This window comes from Armigeres subalbatus, chromosome 2, assembly GCF_024139115.2.
Source record: "Armigeres subalbatus isolate Guangzhou_Male chromosome 2, GZ_Asu_2, whole genome shotgun sequence".
In the NCBI taxonomy this organism is placed as follows: Eukaryota; Metazoa; Arthropoda; class Insecta; order Diptera; family Culicidae; genus Armigeres; species Armigeres subalbatus.
This window is the reverse complement of record NC_085140.1, coordinates 101,535,789-101,557,656: the sequence shown is the minus strand read 5'-3', so window position 1 is coordinate 101,557,656 and position 21,868 is coordinate 101,535,789. Positions and strand designations below refer to the sequence as shown.

The 21,868-nt window shown below is 39.0% G+C and overlaps 1 long non-coding RNA gene across 1 annotated transcript in view; it reads left to right on the top strand.

The window, feature by feature from the left end:
• LOC134214805 (uncharacterized) overlaps positions 1–21,868 on the top strand; it is a 53,379-nt gene that overhangs the window by 22,951 nt on the left and 8,560 nt on the right. Inside the window, exon 2 of the long non-coding RNA XR_009979920.1 lies at positions 5,632–5,695. This is a non-coding gene — a long non-coding RNA (uncharacterized LOC134214805). The remainder of the gene's footprint in view (positions 1–5,631; positions 5,696–21,868) is intronic.

Genomic DNA, 21,868 nt, shown 5'->3' with positions numbered 1-21,868 from the left:
ATTTCGAATGATCCCGCCCGACTGATGAGAGGATCAAGACGTCAAACTGGGCCAGCTGGTTCCAGTAAGTTCTGGCTATTTATTACAAAAGTAGCAAAACATGTTTCCATTGAAGTCATCCGTGAAATGGTTTGCAATTCTCTACGGTTGAACGATAAACCAGACGTTATTAAGCTGATACCGCGATGGAGCAACATTGAGAACCTGCAATACGTATCTTTCAAAATTGGCGTTAACTGGAATTATAGAGAAAAGGCACTAATGGAATCAACGTGGCCTGCGGGATTGCTGTTTCGAGAGTTCGTACATCGTGAAACCAGTTACTGGGAGCCATGAGCTTATTAAACTTATCGTAGTTATTTTTGTTTTTTTGTGCTCTTCTTATTGTTTAAATTATTGCTATGTTTGAAATGTTTGTGAAGAAAGTACAATTCAAAATGTTTTGTAATTAGTATTAAGAATCAAATCATTGGGGCCAAGTGAGCCTGTTGGTTTAAATAAACAAATAAACAAATAAACATGCGTGCTCACTGCTGAAAAAAATACAAAAATAATAAACAAACCAAATACCTTTTCATTGCTTTGTTTTTCGTGGGACCAATATCGGAGCTATGAGATGAAGTCCAGGAGCAGTAATCCTAGTTACAGGCGCTATCGCGGTGAACAAATTTCCTGCAGCAATAACAACCGACGGCCTAAAATTATGCCGTTTGGACAGCTATTTGTTGCTATTAATATTTTCAGAAGGCTGTGTTGACTCTTCCTTGGTCGAACGATCAAAAAAAAATCTATCGATAAACGGCTGAGATATTAATGTTCAAAGTCTATCATATTTGCATGACGCTCTCTAATATTCATACTCGCAAGGTGTGCCCCTGTAAACAGTAAAATCTTTGTTATATGTTTTAAGTACTACGTCGGACATAAAGGATATATAACGTTTAGCATCGCACAGTGCGAACTCAACATATTTTTACAAAAAAAAATCAAATATTACACATTAAGAATCTCATTAGAACCCAATGGTATTTTTAATTTTATTCAGTCTTGAGCTTCCCCAATCAGCTAATTAATATTCGCCGGAGAGCAATCATCCGTTCCAATTTTTCGTGCGCTGTCGTGAAATCAATGAACAATTGATGCGACTATAGTTTTTCATCCAGAGGTTGATGGGAAAATAAAGGCCAGGTTGTGGCGGACATGTCGATAAGAACTTGGCAATTTCCTACAAACTAGTCTACAAGAAGTCGAGACAATTTCCAATCCGAAAATTGCCTAGCCCGGCACCGGGAATCGAACCCAGCCACCCTCAGCAGGGTCTTGCTTTGTAGCCGCGCGTCTTACCGCACGGCTAAGGAGGGCCCCTTAAGAAGAAGAAGTCTACAAGAAGTACGAAATGCTGTACAGAACACTGACGTTCAGCAGACTATGCCTTTACATGTTAAAAGACAAAATAAATATAAAACTGAGTGTTCAAAAATTCATCACTGACAGATATTGAATTGTTTCCGGTGGATTACTTATTGCTAAGCACAATGTTTTTCATGGCCGTTTAATTTTATTTCTTCGGAATTTAATTTTTCCGCTTAATTTGAGTATAACTCGTGACTATTTTGTATCGACCCAAATCGGAGCGACAAATCAACTGCCTACATAGACATGTGCTAAACAAATGATTTGGAATAATAATCACATGTTGTAGAACTGATATGACTCATGACTTCATACTCATTTAGCTTATACTAAAAACCACTCAACTTAGTTTTTAGTCGAGACGTGATAACCACATCCAATGTGTTAATCATTTGAGCTTTACTATAACCGTTTATTGCTACGTTACAAAGACGCAACCCCAGTTAGAAAAATATGTGAGAATTTATCAGGAAATCTTTTCAGTTTTCCTATCGACAAACATTTCGATAAACTGGGGCTTCGTCAAAAGGCTGCCAAGTTCCAATCGTCATACTGAAACACACACACAGCTCGACACCGTTTAGCAACCTGGTCAGAAAGCCTGACTCAATTATAAATGCTAATAGCGTTGAACTCTCTTCTTGTGTTCTCGATAGTGAAAAAACAGTTCCCCCATGATCGTCGCCGTGTATCATCATCGCAGTTTGACGGGTCGGTCCCAGGCCAAGCTGTAATGCAGCCTTGTTAGGGGAAGGGCCGCCGTCCCGTGTAAATGCCGGCGAATTATCACTATCGTTGCAACACGTGCGGAACAGCTTCTCCGCCCCGGTTCCGGTTCTGCGAGAAACCGCAACCATGTGCACATTAGTGTTATAGTGCGGTACAAGGTGTGATGACGCGTGCTCGTAACGTGCTTACCGGAGGGGGTCTTCCTCTGGATGCCTCCATCAGCAGTACTTTGATAGCGATTTACGCATGGAGGTTGTTGACAATTCACCGTTTGTTCGAAGTTTCTCCATTACTTTTTGAAAGCGGATAGATTCCTCGGTAAAAATTTTAATAGCATAACTTCTATAATAGTCAAAGTGAACTTTTCCATTGAAGGACGTGCGATTAGCTCCATTTTTTCCGATTGTTTGTTATTACTAAAGTAATCAGATTGCCATTTAGACTTGATGAGATCCAAAATGATTCTTTTGTTAGATCTTTCTTTTTCTATTTGAATTTAATCACTGTAAATTATGAAATAGACACTGGAAGATATAGAAAATTTTAATATCGGTATATGAAAGCAATCTCTGCCATATCTGAAGGTATTAACAAAAATGAAATGGTCTGTGTTCGTATCCGCACAACTCAAAAACCGCTGGATGAATCTTCTTCATTCCTTCAGCTGATACGTTCGTTATAGTTTCCGACGGGTTTATATGATACTACCACAGGCAAAAATCACGATTAAAGTTGAGTAAATCGTGAAAAACTAGAATTAAGATTCGTACAGAAATTTCGCATGGGCAGTTCACAGCGCGCATTTTCGCCTACTATGCAGAACAACGTCTGCTGGGTCAACTGGTTTAAAATATGTATATTCTGGGTTACTATGATTGACACTTGGAAATTCTGACTCATGGAAGGTCGATTGTAATCGCTTATGATGCAGCTGCTGCTGAAGTGATGACGACAAAATATTTCACCGTTGAACGTCGAATAAATAGTGATGAATTCTCCGAACTCATGATTACTTCTACCGGATCCCAACATGACGTGAACGATTCAGACTAAATAGGTTAAATAAATATGTCTACCCACGTACCATCGAAAGGTGTGAACAGATTCCGGATCAATATGGTACCTACATCTCGGGGCCGGTGGTTCACATATGCCAGGAACGGGCAGGAGACTCGTCATCGATTGAACCGGTTAAGGGCAACGTAGTCTTGAACTTGCTTTGTGATTCCCACATGAAGGTGGGCGTGGTGTGAAAATGTATCCGGAAATCAGTTTAGTAAATCGATTACTAAACCCATCTAGTTCTTCAAATTAAGAATCCTCCATAATTTATCCAATCCAGTGATATCGCCAAATTGATCAATTACGATGTTCTTCAGATGTATTTCAAAAAATTTCTTTAAAGTGATTCTCTAGCCCACAGATTTAGTTTTCTATGCCGTGGCAAATTGAATTAAAATTCATCATCATATTTAAACGCTCATCGTTTCTTTTCTATTTGTGGAAGACCTCAATTCTGTCCACACCTGCATTCGCCCTAGACTGAATTTGTATTCCATTGCGCAACGCAAATTCATATCACATCGAACCACATCCTAACAATTGCATGTGCATATTTCCCTCTCTGACCGACTGATGCACTTCTTCACCTAATGATTGCCGCTTCGTTCTCATTTCTAATGCGTCCAGACAGCGCTTCATGAATTTTCAAACGATCGTGCTGCGGTGGTCCACAATCCAGACGACAAATCGTCGACCCCGCGTAACCTGATCCCACGTAATACGTATGATGATCTAACACCCAAGGTCTCTTGGCCACATTGCGGATCCTCTATGGAATAGGGGAACCAATGGCGATTGAGAGGAGAAAAAAATGACGCCGCCTTGTAATTCGATACCCATCGTCCGTTTCGTCTTGTTTTGTAGGAATTTGGGCTGGACAATATTTGAACCGGTCAACGTCAACGGTGCGATCCAACAGAACCGAGGGAACATCACCCAAATAATCGTCAAGTGATATCGCCATTTACAACAGCTGGTTTTTAAGTCAATAGTCACCCAGAACCAGTCAATTTAAATTCCACAAATAAGATGATACTTTCATTTTCATGACCAGTTATCAAGCCCGTTACCCTACACCAAATCCGTGATGCATAATGTGGGAGAGATCGTACGATCTTCCCAGAAATCCTGCAAGTGCTCACCCCACTGCTGCTGTTGCTGCATCATCCAATTCGATCCAAGCAGCCAGAGAGCCCCATAAATATTCAGTCGGGGCGGCTGAGTCAGGATGTTGTTTTTATTACTTAGCAGGTTTTCGGCCTTTTTGGACGGTGTTGCGCGTTTTGTTCGCTTCGCTTCTTCTCTCTCTCCACCTGATACCTTTTCACCCTCCATGAGTTCGATATTTTTTCTGGAGGTTGCTCAGTGATTTGTGAAGAAAATCGAAAACACGCGGTGAATAAAAAAAAACATAAAGGTAGATTCTAATTTGGGCCTACGCACACATTCCTTTTGTGCTGCTCGACTCTTAAGCCATCAGCAACGTGTTTTTTTGCTGTTGTGGGCTTCATCATCCCAGGAGAAATAGGGGTAAAGCTCGAAAATTAACTTTCAACCCAAGGCGATCATAAACCAGCAAAGCCGGTGATTTTTTTATTTTTCCTACTTCATCCGTATAGTGATCGGATACCTGACGATGATTAAGGGTTCTATGTGAGAAAAGAAGATCTAAAGGATAGGTTTGGTCGTTTTCTTCTCTTTTTTTTCAAGCTTTGTTTATTGTGAGGAAGGGATTGAAATTTTTAAAGGGATAAGAAATCGGTTTTCCAGGAATCCGTTTTTACCGACAAGACAGGACAGGTTTTCATATCCTTTTGTGGATCGGAATGCATACATATTGCGCATACCGTCTGTTGGTTGGACTCTTCGTTAGATAAAGTGTAGGATGCTTCTTTCAACGTTATTTTAGGTTGAAGGAACAACTTCAGAGGAAGTTGTTTTAGGATGATTATAGTGCTAAAATCTGCAATCTAATGGTCATTTGATTGTTCGTTCTGCGTCATCAGAGTTGAATAAGATGTTTCTGCTTGTTATTATATTATCTTTGAATTTATTCAAAGGTCTTCTATTGGTGCTGTTCCCAACAATATATTTTCTAAACAATTTCCATTTTAGTGGAAATATGAAGTGAAAAACCCATAGATCACATGGCAAAGACTATTTGAATTTAACGAAAAAAGCAGCTGGCTTATATTCATTTGAAAAAGCTCACTAATCGTTTTCAACACAATCCTGCTAAAGTAGGCCATGCTATCATTCCTTTTTGTTGTTAATTATTTAAGTTGTATATGATTTGTATAGTTGTTTTCCATTTAAAACTATTACGTATTAATTCATGATTCAAATTCAACATCAATATACAGAATTACAATCATAATTAAACAAAACAATCAGTACTAATCCATATTTTTTTCTTATTACTTTCAGGAAGTTTAAAGCATCTCAGCAAGCACAGCAACAAACATTCTTCGAATTCCACCAGTACAAGACGGTAAGACTCACCTATGCGTAATCTATATCGTAATCAATGGACATTTCGTGAAGGACGATAGACTAATTACGTGAGGGATTTAACCTCATCCCCCTTCCATCCTTCCCTCCTTTAAAGGTTTTTTTTTTCAAACGACTATTTCTTCCCCCAACCCTGATGTATGTATTGAATGGATTGATACTGGTAGCTTTCGTGATCCTCATGTGAAGGCGAAAACCCAAGCATTTTCATTTTCAAGCGACCAAACGAAAATGTAGTGGACTTCTTGTTATCAGTCCCATTACAAGCGCTTATGAAGGGAATTATTTGAGGAAACAACGATGATTGGTCGATGAGATGATTAAGAACTCAAATTGGTTTGGAAATGACAAATGAATGACGTTCATTACGAAATTCGTCTAAAATCATACTAATTTCCAGGTGAATTGTTCAGAATTTCGAGGAAATGTCTTCAAAATTTCCAGGGAAAATTATTCTTATTCCTATGAGTTTCCAAGGCTTCATGTTCATTTGCAGACATTTATGTCAAGGGAATCGATAAGATCGTGAAGATCAAAATAGGAATGTTTTCTTGATTGTTTTCGTTTCTGATAATATAGTGGGTCCAAAAAGTATTCGTCTAGCTGCATATTTTTTAGTAAAATGTAAAACTTAGGCGTGATTGAAGTGAAATCAAAAAACTTTCTTCTAAATTTGGTAGAAAACTTATCAACTCACGATTATTATTCAAAAACAAATAGAAATTTCAATTACTTTTTCTGGTATGTAGAGAATATCTAAATTTCTTCAATTTCGCTCGCTTAAAAAGTATTCGTGTATTAAGAAAATAATTGAGTGAAACACGAATATAATAGTTTTCTTCGCATGTTGTTACACTAGCACACTCTAGTGATATCTAGCAACATTATTGTCAATACTCAATGACAGATCAAATAATGTTTTTGTTTTGTTTGAACTTGGCGCGGAAATAGAAGGGAAAAGTAAAAAGATGAGTCTAAATGAAAAAAAAAACTTATTCTACACCTGCATAATTAGTGCAAGTTGACTTATGCCTTTGCAAGATATGTGGGTAGACCAAGGGTAGGAAGAATGCAATAATTTAATTGGTTATTGATCGCATCAGCGCCACAAAAATCTATCAAAACAAATACCAAAGTAGTCGTCAGCGATGGTAAACTGATAACGATGAGCGATTTATTATGCGGAAAATAAAAAAAATCCTTAAAAATGAGTTCACCCATATGAGCAAGTGAGTTGGAGAGAAGAAGTGCTTACATATGAACCAATACGAACAGAAATACCTGTGAAAAGTATGGGTATAATGGGCGAGTATCACGGAAGAAAATTCAAGTGAGCCATCAAATTATCAAAAACAGTTCGATTTCAGCTAACAAGTAACGAAAACAAGTACAGCATATTTGGATTAAATGGCCGATGTATGGTATGGCGGAAAGGAATATTGAGATACAGCCGCAGAATCTCTTTTGAGCAATAAAGCATGGTGGGGACTCCGTCATGGTCTCTGAGGTGCTTTAGCGCAACCGATGTGGGAAATTTTCACATTATTGAAGGAATTATGTATCACGAAATGTTCATCCGCATTTTGAAAGAAAATTTGAACGCCAGTGCTGAGAAATTAGACTTACAGGGAACATACATCTTACGGGGTGATAATTACCTCGAGCACACAGCCCAAAGTACTAAGCTGTAGCTACTCTATAAAACCTCAATCAACTCAAAACGCCTCCTCAGAGCCCAGATATGGATCCAATTTAACTCCATTGGAAGGTTCTGGACGACAAACTTTTCGTGAAATTCGTTAAATTCATATTTCCAACAACAACGAATTGAAATTAGTGTTGAAAGAAGAATGGAACAATATTCCGTCCCTGTTACGGCTAATTTAGTCAGTTCCATACCACAAGAACTACAGCCCGTCATAGATACACAGGGGAATCCAACGAAATATTGAATTCCATTCTACAACTACTGTTTTCTTTTCAAAAGCGAGCAAAACCTGAATAGACGAATACTTTTTGAGTCCGTATTTAATGAATTATTGTGTTTTGTTACCTTTGTTTTTGTTATTGTTTTATTTTTCTGTTTGATTTTTAACAATAAAGATGAATTGATTAATTTGCTACACAATGTAATCGATAGTTTTTTTTTGAGCTTACTAGATTCTATCTTTGACATTTTCTAGAAAACACACAGCTAGACGAATACTTTTTGAACTCACTGTACATTACCACCTCAGCGTGTCAATCGGTGAGCAGCAAGCCATGACTCGGCCTCTTCTTGTCAGATCTCCGTGGCGTGCACACGCACCGACGGAGAGCTGCTGTCATCGCATTTCGCTCCAGCAATTTGGAGCCACACAGTTTCGAATACTTGCAATGAAGATGATTGAAACAGAGGATATCGATTAAGCACAGTGATCTGACATATCGTAATCCGGGGGAACATTGAAAACTTTTTTTTGTAAATATTTCCTCTGTAAAGGTAGCCTTACACCTCGGGAAAAATTTCCGCCGAATTTTGGTCCCCGTGTTATTTAAATGGGACCGGTATATTGATTTTCCATGCCCAAATCCCGAAAACATCGCATATATAAAAATAAATGGGGAAAAAATCCACGGAACAAATTCCCGATTTTTCCCTATAGCCTTAAATGCACACTCAGTTTTTAATTCTGCAGCTCGGCAATAATCCGCACAGCCGTCTGCCCAGCAAAATAAAAACTGATATCCCTGCAAAAATGACCTACTAAAGTATGTTTCGTATCCATGCAAGAAATGTTTCTAACGTATGTTTCGCCATTGTTTTGATTTTTTTATTTGGGTAACTTTGATCATCATTCGTTTCGATCATAATCTGTAAAAATCTAATCTAAATATAAAAAGCATGAAAAAGTCTCTCTAAGCGAGTTGTTGTAGATGAAACATTAAATAAACTATCAAAACCATATTACCAAATTATAATAATAATTTTTGAATATAATATCGTTTCCTCAGCCGCGGAACATACTTGCGAGATATTTTTTTCATTTTAATCCACTTTTTATCTGTTTTAATAAATTGTTCTACAATATCCTAATACAATAAAGTATAACGTAAACATTAAACGAACACGATGGTTTTGGCAATTCAGAAGATGATCTCACACTGAAGTCATGTTGTCTGAGCTACAGTTAGTCAAAGTTGTCCTGAATTAGACGTTCGTTATTTTTTTAGCAATTAAAATCTGAATTTGAAAACCTATAATATGGATCAACAAAGAAAATAAGATAACTTATCAAACACAGCTTCGAGCTCAAATGTTTTATTACATATTACGGAAACCGTTCCATTTTCCATCTAACTGAACATATATTAATCTCATCGCAAAACAAAAAAATACGGCATCAGCTTCGTCGCTTCTTTTTGCTAACATTTATGCTCACTGCTGAAAAAAAAAATCACAAAATAATAAACAAATCAAATTCCTTTCCATTACTTTGATTTTCGTGCGATGAATATCGGAACTATGAGATGAAGTCCAGGAGAAGTAACCCTATATTTTGCTTGGGTGCTTTTTTCGTAGCTTGCTGTGAGTCGAAAAATTCATGTTATTTTTATTATTCAAAAATTGGCGATAAAAAACGCAAATCTAGGCAAACTCAAAATGGAAAAACAAACTGAATCTATCTCCCTAAGGTGCAATTTTGGCCTCTCTTATGTGCTTTTATAATACTCGAGAAAGACACCATTACCGCTAGGTGGGTTATTTTGGGTCTTTTTTTTAATTCATTTGAGGCGAGTAGAGGCATCCAGCCAAGTGACTTGCATAACACTTGTTCTGTTTGGCTTAATTTTCTGTTCACAATTAATAAAATGATGAATTTTCTTCCTTCTTCAATCTCGAATCCTTTTTCAACTAAGAATAACGATTGTCCAATTATGACTGAAGGTAAACATGTTTTAACACACAAAAGGTGTACAACTAGATAATTTGATTAAAGAGAATGATTTTTCGGTTGTATGTACAACATTTTATCGAGAACAACTTCGCTGAACTCTTTTTTGCGGTAGAAGATTTCGTAAATTTTCTGTGATTTTTTTCATTGTTCAACTGTTAAAATCACCGAAATTCTGTAGAACTACTTACCGAACAGTTCTGCTGTTGAGATATCGGTAAAATTTTACCGAATTCTGCGATTTATTTTGAGTGCGAAAAATTAATTAAACCACCTATTTTTTATAAAAAGAGAAACGTATTTATTTTATTGGGGCTTTAAAAACTTAAGTTGATCCATCCAGCAGTGATAATGCCTTTCTCGTTCGATATTGAGGATAATGAAAAAATACATTAGAAATGTCTTCAATTACATTTTGGGCAAATAGTCCAATTAATGCATTCATTTGTATGCATTACTGCTTGCTTGAATTTTCTTGCTTTCTTTCAAGCTGAGGCGCTGGGAGAAAAAAGGATGAAACAATGGGATCGAATTCCTCGTCGAATGCAATTTGTTGCGTACAAATCGATTAATGCTTAGTTCTAAGAAGGGTGTCTACTATGGCTTAATATTACTTAAGAAGTTTACTTTATGACACTATTAAAAAGATAAAAAAGCGCTACAGCATCTGCTTCCTGCCAAAGATGTGCCAAGGACCGAACGATGCCTATGATCGAACCTTTTCCCGTGGCATTTCGAGGAATACCGTTTTGTGGAAAGTGCCGTTTAGCGAATTGGCGAATTGGCAAAATATTTATTGCCTTTATTATACCTGCAGACGCCAGTATGTAGCCCCTAAAATAATATCAACACTTATACATCCTAACATAACTCCACCAAAAGGCATTCCTCGCTACAAAACACGACATTTGACAGCACAATATGCGGTTCGAGGCCACACCTTCCCATCCTCGGCTACGCTCCACGCTCGCCAAATCGTTTTGAACTTGGACCGCCCATCTAGTTCGCAGAGATCCACGCCTTCTTGAACCTGCCGGGTCGGAAGCGAACACCATCTTTGCAGGGTTGCTGCCCGGCATTCTTGGAACATTCCCTGCCCATCGTACCCTTTCCTCTGGCTACCTTCCAGATGCTGGGTTTACTTTACGTAGAGTCGGATGTGCTCGTGGTTCATCTTTCGCCGCCACACAAAAGTACCTACGGTCTTGCACACCGCCTTAGATGGTCCTAATCACGAGTGTTTGCAAGCCCTCCTAGAGCATGGTCCAAGTCTCATGTCCGTAGAGGACCCCCGGTACGGGTGTGAATCTTTTTTCACCGCAACTAACTGTGGAGCACGTAGCGGGCCTGACTTCGACAGACAATTCTGCATTGAACTTCTGATAGAACTTGTGTGTTTCTCGATAAAAACACAGCTGTTTCGTCTCCTCACACTCGGCTTCTTTTAGGCATTTCTTCTCCTGAAAGAGTTGGATCTGCAGTGTCCTTTTTATATGTAGCGTTCCACATTCAGCGGGGTCCCTTTTGTCGCTGTGGTCTTCGTCTTGACTAGACTCCTTCGCTGGCACTCGGACGATTATCAACCGCCCCTAGAAATTTAAACTGAACGACCGCAAGCTCATTGTCAAACCCCACCACATCGTAGGGAAGTCCCACAACTTGCAGTGACCTGAGGAGGGGTTTAACTGATGCAACTGTTGCATCGGGATGAGGTAAAAATACCCTTGAAAAATCGTTACACCTAAGATTTTTAAACAAGTCTTTGCTAAGCTAGGACATATTGCCCGCCCCCTCTACCCTATTAACATTCTACTTCAATGCAGAAAAAAACTGTTGAATTGACCAAAACAACATGACTCACTATTCAGGACAAGAACTAGCGATACGCCGATACACACACCAATAAGGCGCATCTTGTTAAATAGGGCATGACCGTCAGCGATTTATGTTCAATTAAAGCAACAAATCATTTTTTACCACCTTCTTCTCTCCGTCACAAGATTTGTATGAATCATCCAAACAATTTGGTCTCTAACCGTGACCAAATTCGGGGAAGTTTTCCTAACTTGGCTGTAGATCATTGAATAGGAGCATTTTTCTGTGCATTTTAGTCAATAGCAAACGTCGACTTATTCAAAACAAATACTCTAAAAGAACATTTAGTTCTAATTTGACCTACAATAGTTATCGATTTCACTTGTTGACAGGACTGGATGACACAAAATCTATCTAAAATGATGAATGAATGAATGAAGGATGAATCTAAAAAATCTGGATCTAGAGTCCTACAAAAAAAGAGTAAGCTCTGTTTGTTTGGAAAGCGAATTCCGAATTACAAATCTTGTTCCAATTTTGAAAATGTTGCCACTCATTATTACAGCCACTTCAACTGCAGCCAGTCTTGTACTACAATGAAAGCAAAAAAAAATCTACTCTTCGAGTTTGAATCGAACCCATGACCATTCAATTATAAGGCGAACGAGTAACCAATTGAGTTACAGGATCCTACCAATATGTAGGCTTAGCAAGTGCTGCTAAGTGTTAATTGAATGATTTTCCTAACAAGTATTTCAACCCTCAAAATAATTAAGTGAGAAACTTAAGGCAGATAATTTAGGGATTTTCTAAATCGTAATTTTGATTAACTTCCACATAAAACGAAATGTTTCGCAAATCAACCAATGATACGGAAAATATTTGCATCTTGTTCACAAAACGATTACTACAGCATGACATAACTTTAAACAATTGAAATAACTATCGTTAATATTTTTACTGGGCTTACTATAGAACTCGTACCATACTTTGGAGAGACAACTGATCGGGGTTCTGCCAAAAGGCACCGCTTGCAAGCGGCTTATTGACTGACTTGTGATATTTTGATCGTAAAAGTAAAACGGAAATCATTTCATATCAATTCATCCACACATTTGTTGTAGGACACATTTGTATTAGGGTAGAAATCCAATACGATTTTTAATCAATTAAATCTGCTAAGCGAAAGCTTGGGCAGAAAAATGGGAAAAATATTGTCGGCGCTTGGTGCGTTTTGGCAGAACCCCGGCCAACTGCCGTACTTATCCCAAGTAACATTTTAGTTTTGTGGGTCAGGAAAACCATTAGGGAGCGAGACCATTTGGGCAGCACCCCCTGTTCCCGTCCGCAACGTTAATAACTCGACCGCGTTCCAACCAAATGGCTTGATTTTTTGTACATTACTAGATATCGACAAAAACTAACCATGTACTAAAAAACAAGTAATTCGGTTGTAATGCGCTCGAGTAATGAAGGTTGCGGACGGGAATAGGGGGTGCTGTCCAAGTGGTTCTCTACCCTATTTGCTCCACATAACTTCTATAAAACCGCCATTTAATCAAAATGTTACTTGGTTGGGAAGGTACATCATTGGTTAAAGAAATAGTGCTTAATTATTTTAAAAAAATCCTTTGACCTTTTTGAGAAATAAAAGCATTTCTGTTAACTTTTGCTTTATTGTAAATTTGAATATCTGGAATTTTTAAAATTCTAAGAAGATTTGATATGTGTTTTCTGAGATCTCCTCAAAAATAATTTTGGTAATTGAGTTTGGCAAAAGCTTTCTATGATGCATAAGGATGGAATCTCGAAAAAACAGAAAATGGTCTGACAATAGATTAGTTTGAATTATGGATGAATTACGGATGACAAAATCGTTTAAATAGGTTGGGTTTCTTGCCCTCGTCGATACATACAATGATTATAAGCTGTTAAAACAGTGCCGCATCTCATCCATTTGGCCCATTATCACCTCTGATGACGCTATTTTCATAATAGAAATTAGTAGATTCGAAAACAACCTATCTCTTCTCAACTCTCTGAAAGCAAGGTTCGAACCAAGCCATCAGCGTGATTTACAGCTTGGCTACGAAAGGTCCCTACCGCCGCGGTGGACCAAAATCCACCTCATGAGATATCAACAAATTAAACAGGATTTAGAGTAATTAATCAATTAATAATTTTTCTTATCCTGTTCATATGCTCGTCAGTAAGATGATTGTCCATTGACATGAAAAGTAGGCTTTGAAAATAAAATAACAAACAAAGCGCCACCATGCAAACGCAGAGTTTCAGGCGCCATTTGTTTGCGTGTTTGCCATTATTGTACCAAAAGTGCCTGTGTTTAAATTGCCATTTGCGATGAATAAAGTAAGCTCAGCGGAATATAAATCAAGAGGGGCCTCTTCTCAAGGTGCGTATTGACTTATTCACAGTGGTAGTCTAGTCGATTGGTGTGCTTTAATTCAATTATTATGCCAAATAAAAAGCTGTATCCTTCGAATCTAAATCCGTCCACAGTAGACGGTTTTCGACTCAGAAGGTATTGATTTAATTCATCATTTTATCATGTTTTTTTTTATAGTTTTGAATACGTAAAAGTGGAAAACTTTAACAATACTTGCAATGTATCAACGACGAACGTTTCATTTACATTTAATTCATATTTTCTAGAGACTTTCACATATTCTGAACTGCTCAGGTGTACGGATTTTGATGCCCCACGAAATTTGTATGAATGCGCCAAATTTTGCTTTTGTCGTTGACTTGTCATTTTCTTTGTCGAATGCTATAAGAATCTCTACTACTGGTATTTTAATTTGACCTTAACGAGCAAGTCTTTGGCATAGCAGAGTGTGATTGATTCACACTCTATACAAATCCGCCCAGCACATTGTTGGAGGCATAGAGTGTGATGTTCTCGATTAAACAATGTGGGCTCGATTGACTGTGGATATACAACAGTAAAGCAGATGTGACGGTTGGGCAAATCAAGCATCCGAAAGATATTCAATTTGCATAAAAGAGCTATCAGCGGTGAGGGTTGGTATACTCGGATTCTGATGGCTTTCCGCAAATGTGACCTTCAAGTGGTCTTGTTGTGTAGGGGTTATCACGCCTATCTAGAGAGTAGGAGGTTGAGGGCGGTTGAGGGTACGAGTTCCTCCAAGACATGTGGATTCTTTTTTCTTGAGCATATGCACAGCCAAGATATTCAACAAAAAATGATTTTCGTACGGCCGAGTTGTCGAATAATATGAAATTATTTTTTTTTGGTTGCTAAGCAACCTAGCGTTCTGTTAACTGAAGCTCGGTTACGGACAAGCCTCCCGGAATCCAAAAATGTATGCACCCGCGTTTTCAAGAGAAATGCTCAACCCGATATTCACACAGCCAACTTTGGCGAATTAAACGAGGTTTGTAATGAAGTAAGTCCAACTTGAAAAGGTGTAAAAATATTTTTCCTTCTTTTATTCCCACTGAAATCTATCCGAGTCATGATACTAAACTGGCAATTTATCGATTCAATAGATCTACGATCTACTCTGGCAGTGATGGATGCACTCAGAGACCAAACAGAAAACAAGTTCCCCGCTTCATATTGCACTCACAGATGATTTACGATCATGAAATAATCGACGATTTCCATCAACCAACTGCGCTACCCTCTGCGTAAATCGCGCTAAAGTTGATTGCCCCCACCGGTGCTAATTGACACATGGCCATTTTTTGTTGCTATACCTGCTCGGTACCTCTGCATTACATAGACAGAAGTGAACGCGAGTGTTTTTTGTGTTCGTTGAAGAAGAAAAAAGTTACTTGCAGGGTGATCTGGCCAACAAGAGAATTGTGGAATCCATGCGAAAGAACCTTTGCCATGCTAAGAAGACTACGTATCCAGGAATAATCACTTAGTTACCGGCGTCGACTAACCGCTTTTAGCCATTTAGCATCGTAAAAACGAATTATTTAAACTAATACATTTGAATGAATAGTTGTACGTTGGCTCAATCAGCTTCATCGACGCCGGGAATTACCAATCTTCTCATCAGTACGCAACACCACCGTTGCCTGATATCTTGACTATGCCCATAAGCGACTAAAATACGTGACTTACATATTTCAAAACCCCCTCCAGAAGAGTGGTACACCTTGGTGGATTGAACAGTCCCCGGCGACGATCAAGCCGGGCCGGGCCCTCACCATTGCTCCTTTGGAGGCCAGTTCGAGACCGGACGACGACCAGGCATGATCACATTAACAAACTTATTACCGGAGAATATAATCGAGACGAGAACAGAGTAGCCGCCCCGCGGACCGGGCGGCACTCGAAACAATAACGCCGCTGCGCTATTGGCAATATATTCTTGTGGTGTTGTGCGTTGCGTTACAGACATATTGTGCGTTGACCTTTTGTCACATGCCGCGAACAGACCGGTTGCTCTTGAAAAGGCAATATCGGCAAGTCTCTGATGCCGATATGTATAGATCGGTTCGATTGAGTGGTTCATGCGTGTACCCTCTCCAGGGGATTGCCGTCGCGCGGATTGGATTCAGAATGCGTGGTTTGATTGACGGTTGATTGGACCGGTTCAATTGGAGCGAGCTATAGGAAACGCGAGTGTGAAAAATTGCTAATTAGGAATGTTGCCTTTGCCGGGCAGATTAAGCCGTACAATCCAACGAGGCAATACTCACTGTGTTTATGAATATCGATCATATTTTTTCTAATTGACCGGTGAATGATAGGCCTATCTAATTCAGGTAAAATCTTTGTGGAATTTTCCATTGATACAATGGAATCCCATCAAAATAATCATCAATCAGTTGACCCTAAAACCAATACAATGTATGTACAAAATGCGTGGGAAAAAGATATCGGCTGCCGATCCCTAAAATATATAAACGGTGATGAAGAAGATCAAGAAGTCCCAATTCAGTCAGAAAGTCATGGGAACATAGCCAAAGAAAAGGAAAAATCATTAGTTACTTCCCCGGCACTCCCTTCCGCGCCACACGGGGTTTGGCACCTGTCAATTATTGTCATTCCTGTTGGTTGTACTCCGCCGAGAGTTCTTCGTAATGGGTACCTACCTACCTACCTGCATCGAGGCACGAAAATGTGAAGTCAACCGCGCCAAGCCTTCCCGGGCACGGTCGGTTACGATTCATTAATCCTCCGCTGTAAGATGAGAAAGTGTGTTTCGGGTTCCACGCAGGTGATTTTCTTCGTCATGTGGTCCAATCGTTAGATTTTTAGGTTTTGTTGATTAACATTGGAAATCGAATGCTACCTGAATTTAGGATAACCCGCTGGGATTTCTCGAAGCTTAAATCATCTTAGCGACAGCCCTTGTGGAAAGTCGACTAGTTCAAGGGATAGTTTCAGTGATAACGGATTAAGAAGTGATGTGACGAATATTAGTTCCTTAACTACGAAGAATCAACCAGCAGCTGATGAAGAATCGGTTTACAATTCAATTTCCATCGATTACACGACGTTCAATTGCTGAGATGTATAGTGAAATTAAAATTTCGATCGATTATTCTTATTACAACATCGCTATCAATTGATATTCCGAAACCCAATCTCCAAAATGAAAGGTAATGCAAGGAAACGGACTAGTTCCAAAACAAATATTTTCACTCTCACGATTTTCGTATCTTCAATTAGATTTTATATTATGAATCCGGAGACCATCTGTTGAGTCATTTAAAGCTTGTTAATCGCGCAGTTCATTGGGAGAAAATTGTCAAGTATCTTGCACAACCGTTTATTCTTCATTGAAATTTGTTCGCATTTTGATAAGCATTCACTTTAAAAGAAAACCGTTTGTAAGTGACGATACTTCAAGTGACCATTGTTCAAATCGTTTCAACAATGTTTGCAACAAGTTTGCAAAGCCATGTTTGGTTTTTCAATCTACCTTTCTGTAAACCATTGTCGGTTCTTCGATCGATACGACGATAACGTTAAGCATTCAATGGAACCGAAAGTATGAAAACGAATGCGCATATGGCCAGGTGATTGGATCGTGAGCAATATTAAATCGCAACAGTGTTTACAGCAAGTTTGTAGAAATAATGCAAATGAAGCGCGGCATATTTCCTAGCTCCAGGTTTGTTCGGTTCCTTATTGGGCGTTGTCATTAGTTAGGTAATTGTTTGTGTGGGGTGTTCCTTTTTAATAGCAAAAGGTCTGTACCAAACGATGAAAATGAACACATTCGTTAATGTCAGAGGTTTATACAATTTTCCAAAGATTTAATTAGAACAACAACTATGTACAAGTGATGAACCGGGATCGCTGCTGAAAAAAAAACACAAAAATAAAGAAACAAGCACATATGCTTTTCATTTCTTTGTTTCTGATAGGATGAAAATAAAAGCTAAATAAGATGAAGAAGTGTCCCTATGAAAACTTCGTTTTCCAATGCTATTTTAGCCTCTGGAGAAAGGAACAACACGACTCTGCCAACATAGCGGCCGCTGAAGCGCTGCGTGAATGGACTCATTATCAGCTTCAATAGTTGTCGTCAGTTCTCGAATTATCAGCCACATCACACTGATGTTCACCCACTGATGTTCCAACATCAACAACAAAGTGCTTGTTATCGAAACTGCCATGCCGCGACACATATTGTGAGTGACTGTCGATACATTCTGATCACTGACAACAAGCGGTACCGACGAGCGGGCAGGCGATTCAAACAATCTTCAGGGGTGATACGAACGGTAAATATATTGCAACATTAGCGTTGGTACGAGCGAGCGGTACTGAATATTGGAATATATTTCGATCATAGACCATCTGTTTCGATAATATGATTCGCAGTTTGAACAACGAGTTAATTAGGGTTAAGGCAGGCATTTTCGTCTTATCGTCATAGTCTCAAATATCAATAAAATAGAAGCTTCTTTGCCAAATTCATCCATACCCAATCGTAAGCTTAGGCGAAACGTTCTGCTATGGTGGAGTTCTAGCAAAATGACGTTGCTTTCATTGATTTTAGCCCCTATGACGATGGACGGAAATACCTGCCGTGTCCCTATCAAAAATGTAAAATGCGGGGACGCCCTTTCCCCAAAGAACCTTAAAACTGCCTTTTAAAACGATTCTTTATAGTAAATGTGGATAAAAATACGCGAACCTTACGTAGATTATGTGACCAAAAAAGCTGAAATAAAAAAATGGTGACACTTTTTTGAACGGAATGAAAAGAACTCGCATGTATTGCAGAGAACACTTCGGCAAGTTTGACCCAGATTTTTAGTGACTTGGTCATCATTTGCACTCAAGATTCTTTTGTGCAACAAACATACTTTACGAACAATGTACCACAAGTCAATCAAAAGTGTGTTTGGCGGAACCACGACCAGACGTTCTTCAAACATCCTGAGAAATTCTTCAAAACTTGAGAAATCAATCTTGAATTCCAATTTTTACCTGAACATTTTATAAATTTTAGATACAAATATATTTTACGGAATGTGAGCCTAACGCGAATGAGAGACTAAGACGTTACCTCTTAACCATGCTTTGAAAATGAGCAATACAATTTTACATTTCTGAGTAGATGGGTAATGTACGGTACTATGAATAATGGTCATGAAGCCATGAATTACATAATAAAACGGATTTCTATCAACCATAATCAGTTTTACGGCATTTTATTGAGTTCTAGTCTTGGTTCTAGTACTATTTTAAGGTCACTCCTCACGAAATCCAATTCAAGATGTTCTCGCGTTTTCAAGGGCACACCACTCGATACGTAAGTAACGCACAACTGTCATGTTTATTATTTTACGCATGCTGAGACGCAGCAAAGCTGAAAATAAATAAAAAATGACAGTTGTGCGTTGCTTCCGTATTAAGCTGTGTGCCCTTGAAAACACTTTTGGATTTGGATTCCGTGAGAAGCGTTGTGAACTGACCATGCAAAATTTCCATTTAAATCTTAATTTTACTTGTCATAAGACGAGTTTGTACAATCCCCTTTAATTCCACCACTTAATTGTATCTTGACAGATACGTATTTCGACCACAACAGTAAGGTCGTCTTCAGATACAATTAAGTGGTGGAATTCAAGGGGATTGTACAAACTCGTCTTATGACAAGTGAAGACATTCCATTAAAAGCTCAAAATAATTTTCTTAACAAAATTTTAGTTTTAGTTTATCACGATTCACTAAACCCTATTTATAGTTTTCGCATAAGGAAATATCATATAAACCCGTCGGAAACGAAAACGACCATAGCTGCTGAAGACATGAAGAAAATTCATCCAGCTGTTTTCGAGTTGTGCGGATACGAACACAGACCACTTCATTGTTACTATAAAAGACTATGAGAAGCTTCCCGATCTTGATCGGTTTTTTTTGACCTGCCAATCATTAAGTCGATTCGCACTCAAGAAATGTTTCTGTGGTGGTGCACAGATATTTATTTAAGATTTATTTAATTTCTCGTATGCGGTGTGTCGTCCTCACCGTTTCACCGAGACATTATCAATTGAACGATTTTGCGAAATAATCATATACTTCCAATTTTAACTGGTTGTACTTCCACCATCTACTTAAAGAATGCAACTCTGCATTCAAGTGTTCAATCGCATCTTCTAAGTCTTTAGCTGCAATGAATAACATTTGTATGAGAGCCTCCCTTTCCAGCATGGGGAGGGGTCAAAAACCACCACAGAAATATTTCCAGACTTCAAAAACCTTAACATACCAAATTTGGTTCCATCTACCTGATTAGTTTTTGAGTTATGTGGAAATTTCGATTTCATTTGTATGGGAGCCTCCCCTCTTCCTTCCATGAAGGGGAGGGGTCACGAACTACCATGGAAGCATTTCTTGCCTATTATATCCACCACATGCCAAATTTGGTTCCATTTGCTTGATTAGTTTCCGAATTTTGCAGAAATTTATGTTTAGTTTATATAAGAGCCTCCCCTTCCAGAAGAGGGAGGGGTCACGAACCACCACAGAAATATTTGCAAACTTTTAAAACCTTAACATACCAAATTTGTTTCCATTTGCTTGATTAGTTTATGGATTATGTGTAAATTTCAATTCCATAAGTATGGGAGCCCCCCCCCTCCTGGCAGAGAGGAGAGGGTGCACTAACACGGAAACAATTCTTGTCTATTTTATTCAACATGCTAAATTTGATTCCATTTGCGTTTCCGAATTATGCAGAAATTTATGTTTCATTTGTATGAGAGCCCCCCTTCCAGAAGGGGGAGGGGTCACGAACCACCACAGAAACATTTCCTGACTTCAAAAACCTTAACATGCCAACTTTGGTTGCATTTGCTTGATTAGTCCTCGAGTTATGCTGTAATTTTTTTTATTTATGTGGAAGCCCCCCATTAAAAAAAGGGAGGGGTCTCCAAGCATCATAAGAACCTTCTCGACTCCAAAAACATCTGCATACTAGGTTTCACGCCGAATGGTTCAGTAGTTTCCGAGTCTATAATGATCAGACAGACAGACAGAAATCCATTTGTATTTATATAATATTTATATAGACTATTTTACCCAATAACACTGCGCTTACCCAACAATATTCTAATCATTCAGATTCAATCAGAAATATGCCGTAAACTGCTTATAACGGCTGCATTCCGTTCATAATACCAAAGTTCTGGGGGAAGTTGGGGGAAAACGTCCAAAAAGTCCTATTAGGAATGGCGTGCCGGACCCGAAATTACCCCCATTCGATTCCTGGGAAAATTTTGTTTAAGAAAAGTTCTTGGTCACAATTTTGAGTTATTGAGCCTTTTGAGTTATTGAATTTTGCCCGAAACATGCAACATTTCCCCCATTGTGCGCTGTTAGGGCTGCTTCACACCACATTGACTTCGGCATTGATGAATCAATCAGCAAGGTCCTCACTTTTTCCACCAGCGTCCGATTGAATCGCTCGGCCACGCCGCCGTTCTGTTGAGGCGAATGAGCGAATAAGTTGCTTCAACCTGGATGCCCTTCTTTTTGTAGAAGCCTTTCTGCACGGTCGAACCATACTCACGGCCTTGGTCCACGGTAAGCTTCGTGATGCGCAAACCAAAATGCGCGGTCACCAGGGCTTCATACTCCTGGAACTTTTCGAAGACTTCCGACTTCCGCTTCATCAGGTAGAACGTCTTGTCGTCGATAAACCATACAGAATATCTTGATCCGTCCCAAGACGGTGGATCGATGGGGCCGCAAACGTCCGAGTGAATTCGCTCGAGGGGCCGCTTCGCTCGTTGACGAGTTCCATCGAATGGGTCCCGACCCTGCTTACCCTGGGCGCACGCATCGCAGAATTGATTCTGGCCTGGCTTGAAGTCGACACCAGTGGCCATCTTCTTCTGCACGATTTTGGCCATTCCTCCTTGGACGAGATGCCCCAGGC